The sequence below is a fragment of the Cebus imitator genome, unplaced genomic scaffold, assembly GCF_001604975.1.
Source record: "Cebus imitator isolate Cc_AM_T3 unplaced genomic scaffold, Cebus_imitator-1.0 Scaffold95, whole genome shotgun sequence".
NCBI classification, from domain to species: Eukaryota; Metazoa; Chordata; class Mammalia; order Primates; family Cebidae; genus Cebus; species Cebus imitator.
In genome coordinates, this window is record NW_016107410.1 from 3,402,952 (window position 1) to 3,427,301 (window position 24,350).

Below are 24,350 nucleotides of genomic sequence, written 5' to 3' on the forward strand. Positions count from 1 at the left end.
GACGGGGTTTCACCATGTTGACCAGGATGGTCTCGATCTCTTGACCTCGTGATCCACCCGCCTTGGCCTCCCAAAGTGCTGGGATTACAGGCGTGAGCCACCGCGCCCGGCTCATTTCTCTTCAAAGATACTTAGGAGTGAAATTGATGAATCATTTCTTAAGTATAGGTTTAACTTTTTAACACACTTCCAAACTATTTTCCAAAGTGACTATGCCATTTTAAAATCTTACCAGCATATACTTATTAATACTTGGTATTGTCAATCTCTTAATTATAGGCATTTTAGTGTTAATGGGGTGAGTGTATGTTATTGTGGTTTTAGTTCCATTTCCCTAATGATTAATTATTTTGAACATTTTTCATGTGTTTATTGGTCATTCATATATTTTCTTTTTTAAATATATATATATATTTTTATTGTACTTCAGATTCTGGGGTACATGTGCCGATCATACAGAATTGTTGCATACGTACATACATCGCAATGTGGTTTGCTGACTCCATCCCCCTGCCACCTATATCTGTCATTTCTCCCCATGTTATCCCTCCCCAACCTCCCTACCTCCACTGTTCCTCCCCTAGTCCCCCCCAACAGATCCCAGCGTGTGATGCTCCTCTCCCTGTGTCCATGTGTTCTCATTGCTTGGTAGATTCAGCTATTGAAACTTGTGTATGCTTTGCCAAGTTCTCTTGTGTTTTTCAGCTCCATCAGGCCATTTATATTCTTCTCTAAGCTGTTTATTCTCATTAGCATTTCGTCTAACATTTTTTCAAGGTTCTTTGTTTCATTGCATTGGGTTAGAACGTGTTCTTTTAGCTCAGGGAAGTTTATTACCCACTTTCTGAAGCCTGTTTCTGTCAATTCATCAGACTCATTCTCTATCCAGCTTTATTCCCTTCCTGGTGAGGAGTTGTGATCCTGTGGAGGAGGACAGGCATTCTGGTTTTTGGTGTTTTCATCCTTTTTGCACTGTTTTTTTCCCATCTTTGTGGATTTATCTACCTGTGATCTTTGTAGTTGGTGACTTTTGGATGGGGTCTCTGAGTTGACATCCTTTTTGTTGATGCTGAAGTTACTTCTTTCTGTTTTTTACTTTTTCCTTCTAACACTCAGGCCCGTCTGCTATAGGCCTGCTGGAGGTCCACTCCAGACCCTGCTTGCCTGAGGATCACCCTCAGGGGCTGCACAACAGTAAGGGTTGCTGCCAGTTTCTTCTTCTGTTATCTTTGTCCTAGAAGGGTACCCACCAGATGTCAGCCTGAGCTCTCCTTTACGAGTGTCTCTTTGGATATACAGGGGTCAGGGAGCTGTTTGTGGAGACAATTGGTCCCTTATAGGAGCTCAAGTGCTGAGCTGGGAACTCCGTTGTTGTGTTTGGAGCTTCTGTGCAGGTATGTTTAAGCCTGCTGCAGCAGAACTCATAAACGCCTTTTTCCCCAGGTACTCTGTCCTGGGAAGGTGGGGCTTTATTTATAAGTTTCTGACATGCTGCTGCCTTTTTCAGAGATGCCTTGCCCAGCAAGGTGGTAGTCCAGCCACAGTCTGCCAGCAGAGTCATTACTGAACTGTTGTGGGCTCTGCTCTGCTGCTGTGTAGACTTCCCGTTAGAACTGCCTCAGTAATGGTGGTCTGCCTCAGTAATGGTGGACTGCCTTGGTAATGGTGGACTGCCTCAGTAAAAGTAGATTGCCTGGGTAATGACAGACTGCCTTGGTCGTGGTGGACTGCCTCAGTAATGGCTGATGCCCTTCTCCCCACTGAGCTGGGCTGTCCCGGGTCCAGCTGTGCTTGCTGCAAAACTCTCAATCCAGAGTGTTTCAGGCTGGTTTTTATGCGGGGTGGGACCTGCTGAGCCAGATCACCTAGCTCCCTGTTTTAGCCCCCTTTTTTTCAGTTGAATGGGCAACTGTATCCCAGGCATTCCAGGCAACCGTTGAAACAGGCACCCGGATTTGTGCGAGTTTTTGTAGGGAGACCTGCCGCGCCAGCTGAATCAGCTATGCTGGAATCTTTTGGCACTTTTCAGTCCGGGAATCTCCTGGTCTGTGGGCAGTAAAAACTCATTTGGAAATGTGGTGATCACTTACCCTCTGCATTCTTCTCTCTGGGAACTGCACTCCAGAACTGTTCCTATTTGGCCCTTTTGGATCTCCCTATTCGTATATTTTCTTAGGTGATATGTCTACTAAAATCCTTTACACATTTTAAATTAGCTTCTGACTATATAGCTGTATAAATTCTTTGCACTATCTGTATATAAATCCTTGATCAAATAAATGATTTGCAAATATTTTCTCCAAGTGTATGGTTTATCTTTTTTTCTTAATGCTGTCTTTTAAAGAACAAAAGTTTTAAATTTTGTTGAAGCATAATTTATCATAATTTCTTTTCTGAATTGTATTTTTGATATCAAATCTAAAAATCTTTTTTGCCTATTCCAAGGCCACAGAGTTTTTTCTTCTATCTTTTAAAGAAGTTTTATAGTTTTAGTTCTTATATTGAAGCTTATGGTCCATTTAAATTAATTTTTGTGTATATCTGCTGGTAGGGATGTAAATTAGTACAACCTCTGTAGAAAACAGTATGGAGATTTCTTTGAAAACTAAAAGTAGAGCTACCATTTGATCCAACAATCCCACTTCTGAGTGTCATTATAAAAAAGGAAATAAGTCGTTATAAAAAAAGACACCTGCACACATGTATTCATTGCAGTACAATTCATAACTGCAAAGATATGCAACTAACATAAGTGCCCATTGACCAATAAGTGCATAAGGAAAATATGCTGTTTATACACCATGAATACTACTCAATCATACAAGAATAAAATAATGTCTTCTGCAAGCAACTTTGATGAAGCTGGAGGCATAATTCTAAGTGAAATAACTCAGGAATAGAAAACCAAATGTTGTATGTTCTCACTTATAAGTGGGAGCTAAGCTATGGGTATGCAAAGGCATACATGATATAATGGACTATGAAGACTTAGAAGAAGAAGGGTAGGAGGCAGCGCAAGTAATAAAAAGCTGCATATTGGGCACAATGTATACTGCTCAGGCGATGGGTACACTAAAATCTCAGACTTCACCACTGTACAATTCATCCATGCAACCAAAAACCACTTGTCCCTTAAAAGCTATTGAAATATAATTTGTTAAATAAAAATACAAATCAAAAAGGCAAAACATAATTTTTTAGTTCACTCTCATGGTGCTATTAAAGATGTATCCAAGATTAGGTAATTTATAATGAAAAGAGGTTTAATTGAGTCACAGTTCAGCATGCATGGCTGTGGAGGCCTCAGAAAACTTACAGTCATGGTGGAAGGGGAAGCAAACATATCCTTTTTCACAAGGCAGCAGCAAGGAGAAATGCCAAGCAAAAGGGGGAAAAGGACCTTATAAAACCATCAGATCTCATGAGAACTCACTCAGTATCATGAGAATGAAGCATGAGGGTAACTGCCCCGATGATTAAATTACCTCCCACCACCAGGTTCCTCCTGTGACTCATGGAGTTTTTGAGAAATACAATTCAAGATGAAATTTGGGTGGGGACACAGCCAAACCATATCAATAAATGTTATCTGTTGAACAGAACTGTCTTTTCTGTAGGGATTGCTTTGGCACCATTGTCAAAAATCAGTTGCTCATAAATGTGAAGGTTTATTTTTGTACTCTCTATTCTATTCCATTGACCAGCATGTGTGTTCTCATGGCCAATACCACTCTGAATTGATTACTCTAGTTTTACAGTAAATTTTGAAATAAAGTAATGTAAATTGTGTTTTTTTCCCTCTAAATTTATATTGTCTAGTCTAGATCCTTTGTGTTTTACTATGTATTTTAGAATCAACTTGCTAATTTCTACAAAATCCTTACTGGGTTTTGGTAGGGATTGCATTTGAATTTGTAGATAAATTGGGGTAGAATTGCCCTCTCAACAATACTGTGTTTTCCAACCCAGGAACATAACATGTTTCTCCTTTTATTTAGATCTTCACAAAACATTGTTTTGAAGTTCTCAGTGTATGAGTCTTATACTTCTTTTGTTGGTATTTTCCCGTGTCTTAATTTTTATTGTATTGTGAGTGCAATTTTTTCTTAGTATCATTTTAGATTGTTCCTCGCTAGCATATAAAAATAAAATAGTCATTAGTTCTAGCATGTTTTTTAAAATAGATTCCATCAGATATTCTACACACATTTTCTGTGATTAAGGACAATTTTATTTCTTTATTCCCAGCCTGGTTGCTTTTTATTATTTTTTCCTGGCCTATCCTGGCTATAACTTGCAATAAAATTTTCAATAGAAGTGGTAAGAATGGACATGCTTGTCTTATTTCTGATCTCCTGTGGTAAGATTTTAGTCTTTCACCATCAAATATCACATAGGTATAGGTTTCTTGAGAAAAGCTTTTTATAAAATTTAAGAAGTTCTGCTTTTTCTAGTTTGTGGAAAGTGCTTTTTATTTTATCATGGATTTTGTTAAATGATTTTCCTGTATCTATTGAGATGATCTCTTTATTCTATTAATATTATATGTAACATTAATTTATTTTCAGATGTGAAACTAACATTACTTCCCTGAGGTAATTCCCACTTTGTCATGGTGTGTACTTAAAAATACATGTTTATGTATTCAGTTTGCTAGTATTATTTTTTAAGAGTTTTTGCATCTATTTTTATGAGAGATTTTAGTCTATAGTTTTTCCTACTTCTGATGTCTTTGTTTTGTGTTGTTATCTGGGTAACAACTCATCAAATGAGTTGGGAAATATTTCCTCCTCACCTATTGGTATGGAATGAATTGTGCCCTCCTCCCTAAATTTATATGTTAAAATGCTAAGTACCAGTACCTCAGAATGTGATCTTATTTGGAGATAAGGTTTTTTATAGAGATAATCAAGTTAAAATGAGGTCTTTAGGATGGGTCATAATCCAATACAACTGGTATCCTTATAAGAAGGGGAAATTTGGACACAGACACAGATAGAGGGAAGACAATGTGAAGACGGGCAGAAGATGACTCTGCAAGCCAATGAAAGAGACCCGGAACAGATCCCCCCCACCCCTAAGTCCTTGGAAGGAACCAACCTACCAACACCTTGCTTTTGGACGTGTAGCCTCTAGAACTGTGAGACAATACATTTCTGTAGTTTAAGCCACATAATGTGGTTCTTTGTTGTGGCATCCCTGATCAACAAATACACCTGTTTTCTGCAGAGTTTGTATAGGATTGGCAAGATTTATTTCTGAAATATTGGATACAATTTACCAGTAAAGTCATCTGGGCCTAGAATTTTTTTTTTTTTTTTTGTGGGAAGATTTTAAATTACTAATGCAATTTCTTATTTGTTGTCTGTCATTCTCTTCAGATTTTAAATTTCTGATTGAATCAGTTTTGGTAATTTTTGTCTTTCTAGGAATTTATACATTTCATCTGCATTATGTAATTTGCTAGCATAAAAGCTGTTCATAATATTCCCTTAAAATCCTTTCTGTAGGGTTAGTAGTTACAGTCTCTTCTCATTCCTGATTTTGATAATTTACGTCTTCTTTTTCTCTTTGTCAGTCTTGCAAAAATTTTATCAATTTTATTTCTCTTTTCAAATAATTGGTTTTTGACTTTTTTCCCTATTTTTATTTTATAGATTTGTATTCTGATCTCTATTGTTTCCTTTCATTTACTTTGGGTTTAATTTGCCCTTCTCTTTCTCCCTTTTTGAAGTGAAAGCTTAGGTTATGGATTATAGATCTTTCTTCTTTTAATTTAAGCATTTAAAGCTACAAACTTTCTTCTAGGCCTTGCATTAACTACCCTCATACATTTCAGTGGTTTTGTTTTATTCAGTTTGAAATATTTTCTAATTAATCTTATGATGTTTTCTTTGACCCATGATTATTTAATAATTTATTTATTATTATTTTTTTTTAGATGGAGTTTTGCTCTTGTTGCCCAGGCAGGAGTGCAATGGCATGATCTCGGCTCACTGCAACCCAGGTTCAAGCGATTCTCCTTCCTCAGCCTCCCAAGTATCTGGGATTACAGGCGCCCACCACTAGGCCCAGTGAATTTTTGTATTTTTAATAGAGATGGGGTTTCACAGATGGAGTCTCACTCTATCACTGAGGCTGGAGTTCAGTGACGTGATCTCAGCTCACTGCAACCTCTGCCTCCCAGGTTCAAGCAATTCTCCTGTCTCCCTCAGCCTCCTGAGTAGTGGCGACTACAGGTGCATACCATCCTGCCAGCTAATTTTTGTATTTTTAGTAGATACGGGATTTTGCCATGTTGGCCAGGCTGGTCTCGACCTCCTGATCTCAGGGGATCTACCCACCTCAGCCTCCCAAAGTGCTGGGATTACAGATGTCAGCCACCACTCCCAGCCCCTATGGTTATTTAGAAGCATGCTTTTCAAATGTTTGAGGGTTTACTAAATTTCTTTCTGTTAATTTTCAATTTAGTGCCATCAGGGTTGGAGGACATACTCCAGATGACTTCAATCCTTTTAAGTTTATAGAGACTAGTTTTGTGATCCAGCAAAGGCTCTATCCTGGAAAATGTTCCATGTGGATGTGAAACGATTGTGTTCCCTGCTGTTGTGTGGGAGCATTCTGTATGTTAGTTGGGTAAAGTTGGTTGGTAGTTGTGCAAGATTTATATATCCTTATTCATTTTATGTCTAGTCATTCTGTCAGTTACTTAGAGAGGGACTTGAAATTTCTGATTATAATTACTAAATTGCCCATTTCTCCTTTCCGTTCTGTCAGCTTTTGCTGCATGTATGTGTTATTCAATGCCCTGTCTTTATAATTGTTTTATATTTCTGATGTTTTGATGCTTTTATCATTATGAAGTGTTGCTATTTATCCCTAGCAATATTTCTTGTTTTAAATTCTAATTTTTTCTGATATTAACATAGCTACTTCAACTCCCTTATGGTAGCAGTTTGCATGATTTATATATATTTTCTTCATTCTTTTTGTTTTTGTTTTGCTTGTTTTCTTCCTTCCTTCTTTCCTTCCTTCCTTCCTTCCTTCCTTTCTTTCTTTCTTTCTTTCCTTCTTTCCTTCCTTCCTTCCCTCCTTCCTTCCTTCCTTCCTTCCTTCCTTCCTTCCTTCTTTCTGTCTTTCTTTCTTTCTCTTTCCTTCCTTCCTTCCTTTCTTTTTTCTTTTCTTTTCTTTTCTTTCCTTTTCTTTTCTTTTCTTTTCTTTTCTTTTCTTTTCTTTTCTTTTCTTTTCTTTTCTTTTCTTTTTTGAGATGGAGTCTCTCTTTGTTTCCCAGGCTAGAGTGTACTGGTGTGATCTTGGCTTACTGCAATTTCTGCCTCCCAGGTTCAAGCAATTTTCTTGCCTCAGCCTCCTGAGTAGCTGGGATTACAGGCGTGCACCACCATGCCTGGCTAATTTTTGCATTTTTAGTAGAGATCGGGTTTCACCATGTTGGCCAAGCTACTCTCAAACTCTTGACTTCCAGCAATCCACCCACTTCAGCCTCCCAAAGTGCTGGGATTACAGGCATGAACCAGCCATATTTTCCCCATTCTTTTACTTTGAAACTACTTGTGTCTTTGAATTAAAATTGCTTTTCTTGAAGACAGCTTATGTAGTCATGTGTCAGTTAACGATGGGGATATGTTTTGAGAAATGTACCTTTCCAGAAACCTAGATGGTGTAGCCTACTACACGCCTAGGCTATATGGTATAACCTAGTGATCCTAGGCTACACACCTGCACAGCATGTTACTGTATTCAACACTGCAGGCAGTTGTAACCTAATCAGTAAAAATATGATATAAAAGATAAAAAATGTAACACCTGTATAGAGCACTTACTGTAAGGTCTTTTAGGCTGACTAATGGCACCATGGATGCTATATTAACCTCTGTGACCTGCACAGAGACTCCAGATGAATTCCTGGAAAATCTGAAGTAATTGGAAAACCATGAAAAGAGAAAGAAATTATTAACACCTTCAGAGCCTACTTAACTTTGAGATATTCTCTATTGTTCCTTATTCCCACCCCAACTGATAAGGCCATTGGACTTTGTAACCAACCTTGGTCAACCTCATGACTCCACACCCTATGACCCCCTCCCAGCTTGCAAACCTACGACCCCCTCCCAGCCTGCTAAACACTGCCCTAAACTGTAACTTCTGTAACTTTCCACTGCCCATGCCAAACCTATAAAACCAACACCTATCCCACTGCCCTTCGCTGACTCTCTTTTCAGACTCAGCCCACCCGCACCTGGGTGAATAAACAGCCATGTTGCTCACACAAAGCCTGTTTGGGGATCTCTTCATTCAGAGCATGCGTTTTAACACTTACCGTGAATGGAGTTTGCAGGACAGAAGTTGCTCCAAGTGAGTCCATGAGTGAATGGTGATTGAATGTGAAGGCCTTGGACATTACTGTACCCTATTGCAGACTTCATACACACTGTATACTTAGGCTACACCTACTTTGTTAAAAATAGTTTTCTTTCTTCAATAATAAAATAACCTTAGCATACTATAACTTATCTACTTCATACCCTTTTCAATATCTGAACTTTGACTTTTTTATAATAATATTTAGCTTAAAGCACGTATTGTACAGCTCTACAAAGTATTTTCATCTTTTATATCCTTATTCCATTTTTTCTATTTTTAAAATTTATAATTTTTTTGCTGATTTTCAAACTTATTTGTTAAAAATGAAGTGACAAACGCATACATGTGTCTAAGCCTCTACAGGGTCAGGATCATCAGTATCAGTTTCCCACCTCCACATCTTGTCCCACTGGAAGGTCTTCAGGGGCAGTAACATGCACGGAGCTGTCACCTATGATAGCAATACTTTCCTTGGGAATATATCCTGAAGGACCTACCTGAGACTGTTTTACAGTTAACTATTTTTTTTTAAGTAGATTTACACTCTAAAATAGAAAAAAAAAAAAAAAAGGTATAGTATGATATACACATAAACCAGTAGCATGGTCATTTATTATCATTATCAAGTATTAGAGACTGCACTATAATTATGTGGGCTATACTTCATATAACTACTAGTAGATTTGTTTACACCAGCATCACCACAGTCTCATGAGTAATGCTTTGTGGTGCAACATTATGACAGCTATGACATTACTAGGCAATAGAAAATTTTTAGCTTCTTTATAACCCTATGGGGCCACCATTCTATATGCAGCCTGTCATGGACTGAAATGTCATGATATGGTGCATGACTGAGACTTGAGCTTGGTTTTTTTGTACAGGTTGATAATTGCCTTTTAATTGGTGTGTTTAATTCATTACATTTAATTATTGATATGATTGGATTTACATGTGCCATTTAACTATTTGTTTTTGTATGTCCCATGTCTTCTTTCCCCTATTCTCTTTTGCTGACTTCTCTTGTGTTAAACATCTTTTTTTTTTTTAAGTGTGAGACATTTTAAGGCCTAAGTTATTTTATTAACTATTTCAAAATTTAATTTTCTTAGTGGTTACTCTAGGGATTACAATATACATCTTATCACCATCTACCTTAGCTTAATACTGGGAATTTTCAAAAATATAACAACTTTGTTTTAATAGCTCCATTTTCCATTCTTTGTGCCATTAGTGCCATATTTATTATACCTATCTATGCCATAAATCCAACAGAACAGTGGTATAGTTGTTGCCTTATGCAATCATAAAACATTTAAACAAACATTTAAACTATTTTATATTAACAAATGTATGTATATGTCATATGTACTTATATATATCTATAAATATATATTTAAGCAGAACATTTAAAACAAGCTCTAATAATAAAAGAGAAAGAAACTGTTCATACGGTCTTTTATGTTAATCCACATATGTATCATTTCCATTGCTCTTCATTTCTTTCTGTGGATTCATTTTCTGGTATCATTTTCTTTCAACCTGAAAGTCTTCCTTTAGTATTTCTTATGGAACAGCTCTGCTAGCTGTAGATTTTGTTTTTGTTCATCTTTCTTTTGAGGCAGAATCTTGCTCTGTTGCCCAGGCTGGAGTGCAGTGGCATGATCTTGGCTCACTGCAACTTCCACCTCCAGAGTCCAAGTGATTCTTGTGCCTCAGTGTCCTGAGTAGCTGGGACTGCCAGTGACCAACACCATGCCCGGCTAATTTTTGCATTTTTTGTAGAGTTGTGTTTCACCATGTTGGCCAGACTGGTCTCAAACTCCTGAGCTCAAATGATCCACCTGCCTTGGCCTCCCAAAGTGCCAGGATTACAGGCGTGAGCAGCCGCACCCAGCCTGTTTTTATATATCTTTAAATGAATTTATTTTACCTTCATTTCTGAAAGATATTTTGCTGGACATAATATTTTGAAAGATATTTTGCTGGACATTGGTTGACATTTTTTTTCTTTGAGCCTTTTGAATATGTTGTTCTACTGCCTTTTGGTCTCCATTGATTCTGATAGAAACTCACTGCTAAATACATTGTTCTTGTGTACATTGGAGTTATTTTTTTCTTACTGCACTCAAGATTTTTAAATTGTCTTTGGCTTTTGGCAATTTCACTATGATGTACAAATCTTTTTGTGTTTTTCTTACCTAAGTTTGTTGGGCTTCTTGAACCCGCTGATTAATGTTTTTCAGCATAGTTGGGAAGTTTTCAGGGCATTATTTCTTCAAAAAAATTTTTTTTAACTTTTCCCTCCTCTCTGCCCCTTCAGGACTCCTATTTTATGTATGTTGGTATGCTTGATGTTGTCCCAGAGGCGTCTGAACCTCTGTTCATTTTTCTCCAATCTTTTTACCCTGTGTTCTTTAGAAAGGATAATTTCTTTTTTATTCTTCCCTTTTTAAAAATTTTTTTGAGATGGAATTTTGCTCTTGTCACCCAGCCTGGAGTGCAGTGGCATGATCTCACTGCAACCTCCACCTACTGGGTTCAAGTGCTTCTCCCGCCTCAGCCTCCCAACTAGATGGGATTACAGGTGCCCGCCACAATGCCTGGCTAATTTTTTATATTTTTAGTAGACATGGGGTTTCATCATGTTGGCCAGGCTGGTCTCGAACTCCTGACCTCGGGTGATTCACCTGCCTTGGCCTCCCAAAGTGCAGGGATTACAGGTGTGAGCCACCATGCCTGGTCACAGAAAGGATAATTTCTACTGATCTATTTATATCTATAGATGTGAGATGACAGAAGGAAATAATCAGTAAGTTCAGACTCCTGCTGTTCTTGTATGACATTTGAGCAGGTTTCACGAATAGACCCTTTTTAGTTTATTATTTGTTTTTGGTTGATTTCCAGTCCTAAAATACTTGTTTAAACAATTTTATACTTATTTTTTAAATTAAATGCCTCATGAATTTGTGTGTCATCCTCATGCAGGGGCTATGCTAATTTTCCCTGTATCATTCCAACTTTAGTACATGTGCTGCTGAAGTGAGCAAAACAATTTTATACTTTTATATTTGTTTTTGGGGGAGAGGATTGGTTCACCCTTTTAGGCTTCTCTAACTTGACGTATGATCTCTGGTGTGTTTATAGTTTTTTTAAAAAAATGTTTATACTTGGAATTTTCATTTTGTATAATCAATTGCTTGAGATAAGCATCTAACTTTATTTTTCTTCCTAATGAATAGATAATTTGCCAAACAACTTCTGGCTGATTGACTGCATACCCAGCTTCAGTCTGTTTGTGTATATAATTTTTGGATGAGACTAATGTTTGAGTATGTGTGTGTATGTTGGTGCAGCTGTGGAAGAAAACAAATGACATGTATGTCCTCAAAATAAAATGAATCACCTCAAAATATTAAGATAAGATGGAAGCATTTGTATGCAATGGATGAGATTAATCTGTGAAGACATCCCAGAAATTACCAGTGTTTAGATTGTTATTTGTGATTGTGTTGTGCCTGACTTTGAACCATTCATGACTCTACATGCTTGTTTTTACATCCTGTCTACATCTTTTCCTGTATCTAATCTTAGTCCAACATTTTGATTTTAGCTTTTCTGCTATTTTGATACACTTGGCAACAATGTGGGACCCTTATTTAAAAGTGCAAGTGTCCTTATAAAAGAGACCCCAGAAAGATTCCTAACCCCCCTTACCATGTGAAGACACAGAAAAAGGCAGCCATCTGTGATCCAGAAAGCAGACCCTCACCAGATACCAAATCTGCCAATACTTTGACTTTACACTTCCAGCCTCTAGGACAACAAGCAACTAATTTCTGCCTGTTTAGGAGCCACCCAGTCTATGGCATTTTGTTATAGCAGCTTGACCAGACTAAAACAATGACTCGTATATAAGGAAAATCAACGTTTAGCAAGTCATTTTTATGGCAATGACCCCTCACTCAAGGATATTCAGCAGATAATTGCAGAAGGATATAGGAACTCACCTCTGTCTGCAACAGTTCTGAAAAAAAATCTCTTAAACATCGCAATTCAAGATGATGAGTTTTCTTATTGAAGATGGCCATTCCTTTCTAGAGGACCAAGAACTTCGCTTTATTGCTGGCAGCATGAACTGCTCATGGTAGCATGAAAAAAACAGAGTCCTGAGTACGAAGTAGAAAAAAGGAAAGAAGTCATGGCTCAGTTGGTAAGTCTGGGGCTTTTGGCAAATTCAACAGGAGGATGTGTCCTGAAAGAGAAATGGGCTTCATTTTAGGTAGGTAAGTATATCTCCACAGTAATTAGAGACAGAGTACATAAAGCACATCGTATGACGTAGGATTCAATAAATGGTAGTTATCAATATCTTCATTGTTATAATCATATGATAGTTATTTTGTGATATAGCTAAAATAAAAAAAAATTAAGAAAACCAGCCACCCCTAAATGAAATGTTAGGGTGAAATTCCAGACTCTGAAAAGCCAAGTCCCAGATAGAACCATAATGCAAAACCCCCGTATGTGGCAGTACTGTGCTGAGAGGTCAGCCCTGCCTGGAAGCGTCACCTACCTTGTCAGTTGCACCATCACTGTAGTTAGCTACCTCATGCTGGGGGGTTTTTCTATGGCATACAGTAGGCCTGCTGAGAGAGTCTTTGATGCTATTTATTTGGGCTGATATAAGATCTATGGCTGCTTACATGGGCAACATTTCAGGGGTAGCACACAGGCTTTGAGATCTGGATCCAGCATGACTCATCTCCTAGCTGTGTGAGCTTAGCAAGTTGCTTTATCCCTCAAAGACACAGGTATCTTATCTATAAAACAGGGATGATGATACTTTGCAGGGTTTTTGTGAAAATTGGAGATAATATGTAGGAAGTGTTCAGTACGCTACAAGTGCTACATAATGGTATTATTTAAACAGTTCAACAGCATCCATTAATGAGCCCTATCTTGGAGGTTTTACTTGAGGATTAAAAGAAAACAATATGTAAAATACCTAGTACATAATAGACTCTTAATAACTGGTAGACTGTTACCTAAATTTCAAGGAATACAGTTTTCAAATGGACTTCTTTAAGTGTAATTCTCAATTTGTAGTTAAGAGGCTTGGGTCTTGGATTTAGAGCTAATTAACTGTGTACTCTTAAGCAAATCACTCTGGGTCTCAGTTTCCTCACTCAAAAATTACATATTTGCACAAATGAGAAACAAAGTGTCTTTTTTTAATAAATTGAAAAGGAAAGTTTCTTTATGCTTAGCAGGGAAGGAGCTTTGGAACACTAGGGAACATTTGAGAAGGCTAGCTTAACACTACTAAGTTAGGGTCATTAAATTTTCAAAATGAATGAATTCATTACAAATAAGAGAGGAAAAAAAATAGTTTATGTGTAGCCAAGTTAATTCATTCAGACACATTTGCTGTGCACCTGAGTCTTGAAGAAAAGTCTTGTTCATCTGAGCTCTTCCAAAAGGGATTTTTGATGAAGTCTTACATGTTTTGCTTTCTTCTCACATCAAAACATTCTACATACTTTGAATTTAGATGCAGCCCTTTTTTCTGGTATTAAGGAAGCAGTGAATACATCACCATCAGCCTTCTTTCTATCAATATGAGAGACCTACCTGCTGGGTTTTTTTTTTTTTTTTTTTTTTTTTTTTTTTAATAAGAAGAAGAACACCTTGTTTTGCCAGCCAAAAGATTCAGCTTACCTTTAAAGAACCTTTCCTCTTAATTAAAAAGCTATTAATGACATACTTTGCAAAACACTTCTTTGAGTTAAATATTGGTGTTTGTGGGGGAGGGGTGTGGGGAGAGGTTGGTGAATGAGAAAGCTCTGCTTTGGGGATTTTGATACAAAAACTATTAAGGGATTATGTGGTTGCCTAAGCCAGTGCATACATTTGTTATGATCCATTTATTTGTTCTGGTATGCTAAGTGCCTGGCACATAGTACAGGAAGCTGCTAAAATGTTTGTCGAATTAGTAAATGAATACGAAAAATGTCTTTTCATAGTGTCCAATAAGGAAAATAGCATAAATAAACTTTAGTGTGTTTCTGTTAGATCCCATTTGTATAGCATTTAATTGGGCAGAGCACATGGGCTTTGGGAAATTGGGTTTAGGAGCAGTCAGGGAAGTGGGGAGACTGGCTTAGCACCTGATGGGACCTCTTCCTTCAGACAGAGGAAGGGATGGAGTAGTGTGAGGAGGTTAACAACCCATTGCTGTGGGCTTAGCATTCAGTCTCCAGCCCAAACAAGGCCTGTTGGCTTCCTCCAACTACAGTTGGGAATTGGGTGTGCCTGTGTGGGGAGGATGGGTAGCAATGGCTGAGCCTTGCCTGAGTTATTGGAAAGAAGCAAAGGTTGCACAAACAAAAATGCTGAGACTAAAAATGTGTTTATATATGGTATGAAGCAAGTGAATGACCCTTACACTCACATTTGGTACTTGATGCCACTTTTTACGAATGATGACTTTTCATATTGAAGATGCCCCTTCCTTTCTAGAGGACCAAGAACTTCGTCTTGTTCCTGGCAGCATGCACAGCTCATGGCAGCATGAAAAAAACAGTCTTGAGTATGAAGCAGAAAACAAGTAGACTAGAAATCATGGCTCAACTGGTAAGCTGTGGGGCTTTTGGCAAATTCTTTAACCTCTCCAGGGCTCTGCTACAACATCTGTAAGGTGAGGCATTTGGACTAGGGGATCTTTTTTATTCAGCAACATAAACTGTGCTGGGTGCCAGGCAGTGGATCTCAAGTTGAGTCACACACAGTCCTGATTCACATCCTGGCTGATAAGAGCTGGAATTAAAAATACCAGCAGACACACAGGAAGGAATGATTCATTCTGTTTGCTAGGGCTTGGGAGATAATATTTGAAAAGTATGAATTCCCTAGAAATTTATTAATTTTGTCATCATTCATTCGCTCATTCAACAAATGTTGACACTGTGGCAACTGTATACAAGGGTGCCTATTGTCTATGAAGGGTGGGGGAAATAGTCATGAAAAAAGCAGACAAAATCTTTACTTTCTTTCAGTTTAATGTAAGCCGAAAGTGCTAGAGGTTGGGAAAAGGTACTATTAGTATTTAGCATTGAATCAATATTAATATTGTTTCATTTCATTCTCCCAGTACATCCACAAAGAAGACAGTACCCTCATTTTACAGTGAGAAGCCTGAGGCCTAGAGGAGTGAAATCATTCACTGAGCTCATACTAAGTCATAAGGACTCAAGCCCACCTCTGCCTGTGTTCAGAGTTCCAGCATTTACCTATATTACAATTTTATGGCCATTGGGTGAGTGAATACTTGTTTTGCCTTCCCAACACTCCTTCTTTGAGTAACAGTGCACCTGTTTTCCTCTGCAGAGCTAAGCCCTCCTGCTCTCAATTCTCGTCCCTCCTCCCACAGGTGTCAGAGGCAAGGTCATGGGCCTGATGTATCAGACCACATCCTTCTATGCACAGTGATTGGCCCAGCCAGTGATGGGCACATGACCAAGCTGCACCGAATGGCATCAATGCCTGGACTCTTGCTGGAAATATTGAAAAAGAGTCTTGTTTGTTTCCCCTGGGATTGTTAAACTGTAGACTGTAAGCCTAGAGTAGTTGATGGCCATCTGAGAGAGACTGTAAGCCTACCGTAGCCTGATGTTTTGCAAAAGGGGTGAGGGAGCCTGCCTGAAAATGAAGGTAATAGAGAAGTATATTAATTTGTTTTCACATTGCTATGAATAAATACCTAAGACTGTATAATTTATAAGGAAAGAGATTTAATTGGCTCATGGTTCTTCAGGCTATACAGGAAGCATAGGATGAGCATCAGCTCCTAGGGAGACTGCAGGAAACTTCCAGTCATGGTGGAAGGTGAAAGGAGAGCAGGTGTGTCTCATGGTCTGAGCAGGAGGAAGAACAGAGACTTGGAAGGGAGGTTTTGTTGTAGGACTTTTTCCTTAGTTCAGCTAAGAGCCGGGTTCTTGTCACATGCCCATGAGAGACCAGGCTTGCAGACACTTTGAAGGGCAGGAAGAAATGGAATTTATTGGGCAAAAGGGAAAAAAAGCAAGACAGGGACCCTCCACAAAGCCAGAATCCTGCTAGTGTGTTTCCTGCCTCGCAGACTGAATCCCAGTTTTCACCCAGAAAGAAGAGGGGCCGGGCTGCTCCCTGCTGAAAACAGCGTGAACTTCCCAAGGCTCCACCCCAGCGCATACTCCTTCCAGTGTGCAGGCCACTTGGAGTTTCTTTTGGGACTCCGTTACACTTGGCTGTCTCAGTTTCACACACTTTTAAATGACCAGATCTCTCAAGAACTTGCTCACTGTTGTGAGGACAGCACCAATGGGATGGTGCCAAACAATTCATGAGAAATTTGCCCCCAAGATTTAATGCCCTACCTCCAGCATTGGGGATTACAATTCAACATGAGATTTGGGTGGTGACACACATCCAAATCACATCAAGAGGAAGGCAGAATCAGAGCAACAATTTCCAGAAAACATTGGATCTAATTTTGCCTGAAATGGGCACTTATTCCTATGCTTTCAGTTCTATGAGCTAATACATTATTCTTTTTCCTTTTAAGATGTCTGGGTTATTGTTACTTGAAACCAAGCGGCTGGAAGAATATAACCTCCAAGAGAGTGCAGAGAATGTTTATTTCTCTTTCTCCCTGCAAAAGTCGGTACCCACAAAAGTCTCTATCAACTTCACTTAAACTTTCCTTCATGGAGGTAAACAGTGCATGGTTTTTGGCTCTACTGTGTCTCAGAACTCTGTCCCCAGGGCCATATTTCTGTACACCTGGTGATGCCGGCTTCACATGCTCAAGTATGGATTGGGTAGCCTCCTGATTGAATGTTAACCAACATCTCTCCCTCTGTCCTCTCCAGGGCCTCTGCTATCCAGTTCTGGCTCCTTTTCTCAGGAGACAGAGTTTGTCTGGGGTCATGCTGTGACCCCAGACAAGCTCTGTCTAACATTGAGGATGTCATGTTCAGAGTCTGTATGACCTGCTCTATGCTGGCAGCATGAATGAAGGCTGAGGATGACCGGTCCTCATTTCCAGTAACGTTTTTTCCAGACTCAGATTCCTAGAATCTCCCCTTTGGATAGCCTGCTGGATGTAGCCTAATCTTTATAAGCTGAGCGTCAAAGGAGCCCTTCACTATCTTTTTATTAGGAATGAGAGAGGTTGTTGGGTGCTGCATTTGACCTTACCTGGCCTCACCATCTGTCTCACTGCTAACATCTGGGACCCAGACTGATTGTTCTGTTTTTTCCTTTAGAGTTCCCTCCTCCAGGGTTATCAGAGCCCATTTATTCAAGGGAATGGGGTGACTCTTCTGCTTCCTGTTCATGTTTCCCGACTGCTCCCAGGCAAGCTAGCATCTGAATTGCTAGGTATACCATTGCTGTATACAAACAGGAGATGTCCTTTTTCCCATAACCAGAGCAAAATGATAGGTGTTTTCACTGCATTGGGTCTTTACGTTTTGCCCAAGAAATGATCCACTTGGGCTTGGGCAATACCTTCTCTACACTTACAACCTATGGAGTCCGAACCAGATAATTCTCTGAGGTGCAAGGAGTCCTGCCTGTATTGACTAGCACAGCTTATGCAGGGCCTCCTCCTTGAGCTTGGATGGTTTGGCATCCTCCTCCTCACCATCAGAAGGGATCTTCCTCTTCAAGCCAAGTCTGGGGTTGAAGATTGCAGCAAGTGCTTTATGATGAGACATCTACAATTATGTGTTGGAGGCTCATAAGTGTATAGCTCTCAGAATCACCAGCCTCAATATGTAAGCAGAGACTTTTAATCTACCTTCTGGAAAGTATTGGGTATCTAAACTGCACAGCCTGGAAACCTGAGGCATTTGTTCCCCAGAGACAAAGCACTGTTCAGCTTGAGGATATGAGTGAGTTACACATAGTTCTCTATGATGTTCTCTCCATCAGCCATCTCTTTCCATCTTGATCCCTGCCTGTGTGGTCCTTGAGCCAGGGATGAACTTTTCTTATTGTTGCAGAAGTATTCTCTGAGACCAATCTCAGCTCTTGTTATGGAAGAGCTTTGTGAAACGCCATTGACAACAAATCCAATGCCTGTCTGAGGACATGAGTTTGACCTCTAGCAGCGCTCCTTGGCAGCATTTGGTTTTGACCAACACCTCTAAAATAAGTTCACACTGGAAGTCTGACATCATTTTGTAAGAATGAAGCCATTTTTTTCCAGAAATACTGTGTAGAGGATAGCTTGCAGATCAAATTCCATAATGCCTGGCAGGGAAGTCTGAATGGATGATCAGATTAAAAGTGGGTCGGTGAGTCCTAGAAAGAAGGAATCCAACGTGGTAGGCCATATTCTTTAGTAGGGCTTGATAATCGTGAGGAAGGACACAACTTTTTCTCTGCCCTCTTAATGTTGTGGCTGAGAGATATGAATTAAGCTGACAAAAGACAGATTAATAAGGGAAAATCCTTCAAGTTTTATTTGATGTTAATATTTGCATGTGGCACAGGAAGGGGACCTTCATAGAAAAAAAGTGAAAAACTCAAGGAAGTGGTGAGATTTGGGGGCTTATGTACCATTATAACAAAAGGCAATAAATTGTGGGGAAGTGACTAGACAAAGAAAAGGGATTTGGGCTTCTAGGGGTGGTAATTGAGGGAAAGAAACTGGGAAATATATGGGGGAAACTAATGGACAATAAGGGTTATTTTTGTAAGGTTTATTTGTGCAGATTTGTGTCAGAGTTGACTTCTCATCTCCAGTGATAATAATGCTTTCTTCTTCCTAGTATTGGAAAGACAAATACCTCATAGAGAATTTATACCCTGCTTTCAGGCAAAAAGGAGGAGGGCAGAGATCTCTTCTTGCATTTGCTGTTTCTCAATTGCCTTCACCTGATAATGGCATATTTTGGGATGGCATGTTCTAATTTTCAGTTCCAAGAATAGCATCCTGACACCTACCCTGAAACAAGCTATAGGAAAAACCTTTTTGTGACCTGAATGTTCTGTTATACTGGATCCCAGCACACTATAATATTTAAGATGTTGTGCATCCTTCCTAAGTGAGTTAGAAAGGATACAATAATTAGGTAGATTTTCCTTTCCAACAGGCACTACTGAAACCTTCTGAGACTGGTGACATAGCTCTGCCCCCTTGACTGGGGCAGAGGTCCAAGCCAGTGCGGGTAGCAGCCTCTGTGCAGAGAGGAACAAGGCTGCAGAATGGTGCCTCCATAGCAACACAGACTCAGGGTGAGGGGTAGCCAGGGTTCACTCTTGGCACATGTTAAGACACATCCTGGTGATTCCCAGGAATATGTGGAACAGAAGAAAAAAAACCTGAGAATTGAAATTCTTGACTAGGCCAATAGATGCTTAGGCCTAGGGAGTTTCAGGCATTAATATTCATGTGATCACATTAGACTCACCCTGGGGAGGCTAAGGAGCATCTGGTCTCGCGGTGGTTGGGGAGGATGTCTTGTGAGGAAGCTGTTAATTCTCCACAAAGTGTGAATTTGCACCAGTCTAAGATGCAAATCATTTCTCTCCCTGCCTTTCTCCTTTGCATCATTCTCAGTGCCCCTGGCACTGAAAGTATGGTGGAAGGGAGTGGAAAAGAACTATGCTGAGCTCAGTTGCTCTTGGGGGCAGGCCTGCCACAGTTAAGATAGGGAATCTCTACCAAGGCTCTAAGCTGTAGGTGATAATAGAGTTCTGGAAGTGTTTGGTAGCAGAGAATTTAAGGAACCAGAAGGAAAAGGACCCTGCAGTAAAAGTCAGGGGTGCTCTAATTTATCTCTCTAAAAGCCCCCAAGCCCCCATTACTAACTTCTCTACCAAGGCCTAAAAGACCTCTGTTAAAATGCAAATAGATTTGCTAAGGACTTTCCATGAAGCCATTACTAACAATTAATGCCTTAGTTGCCCATCCTTTTTTTTTAAGGTAGGAATACCCTAGGCAGATGGGACTTAAGGCAGCTAAATTTTGATGGGAGAGGGTGAGAACCTGATCTACACAAGGGTGGAACTAGGCACATACACACATCTCAGGAGCTGGCAGTAGCGTGAGAGGCTAACTTTCGAGAAAGGAAAGAGAATGGCTTTTTTTTTTCTTTTCCTTTTTTTGAGAAATATTCTTGCTCTGTTGTCCAGGTTGATGTGTAGTGGCATGATCATAGCTCATTGCAGCCTCAAACTCCTGAGCTCAAATGATTCTCTTGCCTCCTGCCTCAGCCTCCCAAGTAGCTGGGACTAAGAGCATACACCAACATGGAGGGCTAATTATTATTACGATTTGTAGAGGCGAGGTGTTTCTGTGTTGCCCAGGCTGGTCTTGAACTCCTGGCCTCAAGTCACCTTCCCACCTTGGCATCCCACAGTGCTGGGATTTACAGGCATGGAGCCCTTACGTCTGCCTGAGACATGGAAAAAAGATGAAGCAAGAACTTCAGACCAATTTGACCAGTTTTTAGTTTCACTTGGGGTTGAAATTGTCCATATTACTTAGCACCAGCCTTTCTCAAGGTATGACTGACTCACTCGGAGTCACATTTTCCCTTTGGAAATACACATTTTCAAGAGCATTGCAAGTACAAGCCACACATGACCAAGCTCTCTGTCCAAGAAAAGACCATCCCTACAACTCCTGACCCCAACACCTATCCTTTGGCACCTTTAGATTAATGAGCTTTGTTTAGACGTTCTCAGATGGGTTTTTGGCTGCCGCAGCCGCCTCACTAAATGCATGATTTTTTAGCTTTAAACAGCTGTTCCTTCAGAAGGACCTTCACATAGAGTCTCTGGCCTGCTAACCCAATTGCAGCAGGCAATGTATTGTCGACATACTTCACGTCATAAACAATTAATATGAGACAGGTCTTTCAGCCTGGAATTATTTTCAGACTCAAATCTTATAAATTTTGACTCTCCTTTGAGTTTTCTGAGCCCCTAAGTGGTTTCCATGCAGATTCATATCACCTAATGGTGATCTGTGAAACTGCAGGTTGTATTTTTCAAAGTCCTGTTTAGTCATTGGGGTAATTTGGATTGTTTCTACAACTGGAAGATTTCTGGAAGAAAAGCTCAGTATGTTTCAGACATTCCTAGCTGACATCTTTTTTTCTGATCTCAAGACATCTAAATTGATCTTCCAGTTGCCTCTTAATTTTACAGAGGCATATAAAGTGTTTCATGCTTAAAGCTAGCATATTAATTTTACATCAAATTTATAATAGGGTTATTATGTGCTATATAACATTTTAGAGAACAGTGGAGTCTCTTGAATGATCAATATGTTAGGTTCATTTCTGACAGTTTTATAGGGATAGAAGCATAATTTTGTGCTTTAATATTGTAGACATTTATATTTAGTTCATTGTATATTGCTGGTCATGTCTGTAATTTACTCGATGCCAGTTTCTTGGCCAGTGCTCTACCTTCACTCCCTTTCCTCCAGATCAGACTCTCCTGAATCTGGATGCATCTTGCTTTCTAGTGTTAACGTGAAATTAGGGGCTTCCTAAATAATCAGTCCAAATTGAAATTCCTTGAAGTATGTGAGTATGAGTACATTTTAGACAATGGAACCCAAGAAGCCAATGGTTTTGCAGCCCTCTCAGTGTTATAGAGCATGAACAGATTCTTAAAATGCATCTCAACCCCCAGCCTTGGAAATTCATCTCTGTGCCCAGTGCTCCACCGCAGGGAGAGGGCTGTGGCTCATCCCAACTGCCACTTTTGGGTTGGCACAGGCCTCCATGTCTGCTGCCTTTACTGTCCCTGGGCTGCTTCTGTTTCCTTTGGCTTGGCTTTACCTATTCTTATTCAAAACAGCTGGTGGGTGTGTGCTTGCAAGAAGGAGCAAAACAGCAGGCTTGTCTGAAACCTTAAAATTAAAATAAATCCATTTCCAAATGTGGGCTGTTTTCTGTTTTGCTTCTGCCTTATTTTCTCATCATATGACCTCAACAGGGATCCATTTTTATAAGACAGGAGCAGTAAGAATCCTTTGTTCATTCCTGAATCAGGTTGAGTCTTGAAGTTCCCTGGAAATATTGATGCCATCATTGAACATGTTGGCCCTGGGATTTCATGGCAGCTGGTAGCAGATAGGAAATGGTGGAAGCTCTCTGGAGATGAAATTAGGGATTGATGTGTAGCAGTGCAGAAAAGTGCCAAAATAGGTCCTTCTTTTCCTTGAAGATTGGCTTGACACAAGGTGATTTTTATGATGCCAGAAACCACATGCTAGGCTGTAATTGAGCATAATTATTACTCTGCATGCTGCAAAGTGCTGGACTTGAGGCATCCTACAGAATCCCATTAATTTCTTGATTGGACTCTGAAAAACGGTGCCCCCCACAGGGCCAGAGAGAGCTGTGCTTAGTCTGTCTGGTCTTCAAATGAAGTCACTGGCTGTCCAGTTGGCTGATGTTTCCCCCTAACTCTGGGGTCTCTGTCCGTAATCCAGGACTCCACTGTCAACACACTTGCTTAGAATTCTGCTATGGTATCGTCTCAGCCTTGCAATGTTTCCACATAGGAAAACTGAAATGGACAATGGAAGAATTCATATTCTTCAAACACACACCTAAAATATGCCCAGAATACAAAATAAGCCATTTGTAATTATCTGGTTATTTCAAGTGAGAGGTTTGAAAAAAGGCTAAATTATTTGGGTAATTGCCTTTTCCTTTTGATTTGACACATAATAATGACCCAAACTTCAGCTATGCTACTTAGAAGCTCTCGGGAATGTAGGATTCTGCCTCTTCCACCTGGCATTATGTAGTAGACTACGTGGGAATGTGTCTGTCCACTCCTAAATATCCTCCAAGCTTAGGTATATTTTCTGAACACAACTTAAGTGTGCTAAAATGGTTTCAATTGTTCATTGTTAAAATATCTTTCCAAAATGTTTGTGTCTTGTGTCCTGCCTTCATAAATACAACCTGTGCAGCAGAAATTAATGTTTGCTGATTAAATTTGTCCAGCCTTTCCAGGGTCTTAGTCTTGATCATTAAATCTCACTGTTCAGTCTGTCATTGTGAAAAAAATGAAAACTGGGATGAATGCTCACTGACCCCAGTACTGTTTTTGGAAGAGGCACATTTTATTTATTTTTATTTTTTTTATTATTATTTTTTTACAATAAGTTTTCTATCTTTTTATTTTATAAGCTCTTAGAGTTTCTCTGATTATAAATAAGAAGTTTAATTAATATAGTCACCTTAAACATACAACTTCATTAAAAATATCCAAATACCAACCTGAATAAATATTTTCTTTCAGATCAGTATTTAAGGATAACCAGGGAAATGTGGACAGAGACTCAAGATTTTCACCACTGTAGAGACAAGAAAACAGCAAGATTTCAACTGAGGACCTAATAAAACTAGTGTCAGATTATAGGAGGTATGGATTTTTATACTCTTGAAATTCACATAAATTAGCCATGTTGATTTGTTATTGCCTCATAAATACCTGAGGATCTGATTTCTCGAATGCTTAAACCTCGAGAAAGCAGATATTTTTCAGGTGACTCCACATATGCCCAAATAGTGCCACAAAAGTAAAAACTGCTAGAATTATATGGAAGAACTGTGAAATGTTAAACTATGTCAGTTATTTCTTGCTATGTAACAAACCACTTCAAAACTTAATGATTTAAAATAATAACATTACTATACTAATTGTGCTCCTGAGTCCACAATTTGAGCACATCTGAGTGAGAAGAGCTTATCTCTGCCACACAAGGCATGGGCTGAGAGAGATCAGCTGGGGTCAGAAGATCCACTTATTTATTTATTTTTTTTTTAATTGCATTTTAGGTTTTGGGGTACATGTGAAGAACATGCAAGATTGTTGCATAGCTACACACATCGCAGTGTGATTTGCTGCCTTCCTCCCCTTCACATATATCTGGCATTTCTCCC

General features: G+C 39.3%; 1 long non-coding RNA gene and 1 other non-coding gene across 3 annotated transcripts in view; one reads left to right on the top strand and one right to left on the bottom strand.

The window, feature by feature from the left end:
• LOC108309623 overlaps window positions 1-24,350 on the top strand; it is a 50,916-nt gene that overhangs the window by 21,052 nt on the left and 5,514 nt on the right. For both annotated transcript variants that reach the window (XR_005201483.1, XR_005201484.1), the window contains one exon: window positions 11,996-12,595. This is a non-coding gene — a long non-coding RNA (uncharacterized LOC108309623). The remainder of the gene's footprint in view (window positions 1-11,995; window positions 12,596-24,350) is intronic.
• On the bottom strand, window positions 11,326-11,432 carry LOC119472345. Its single transcript, XR_005201487.1, has one exon. It is a non-coding gene; the product is annotated as a U6 spliceosomal RNA (small nuclear RNA).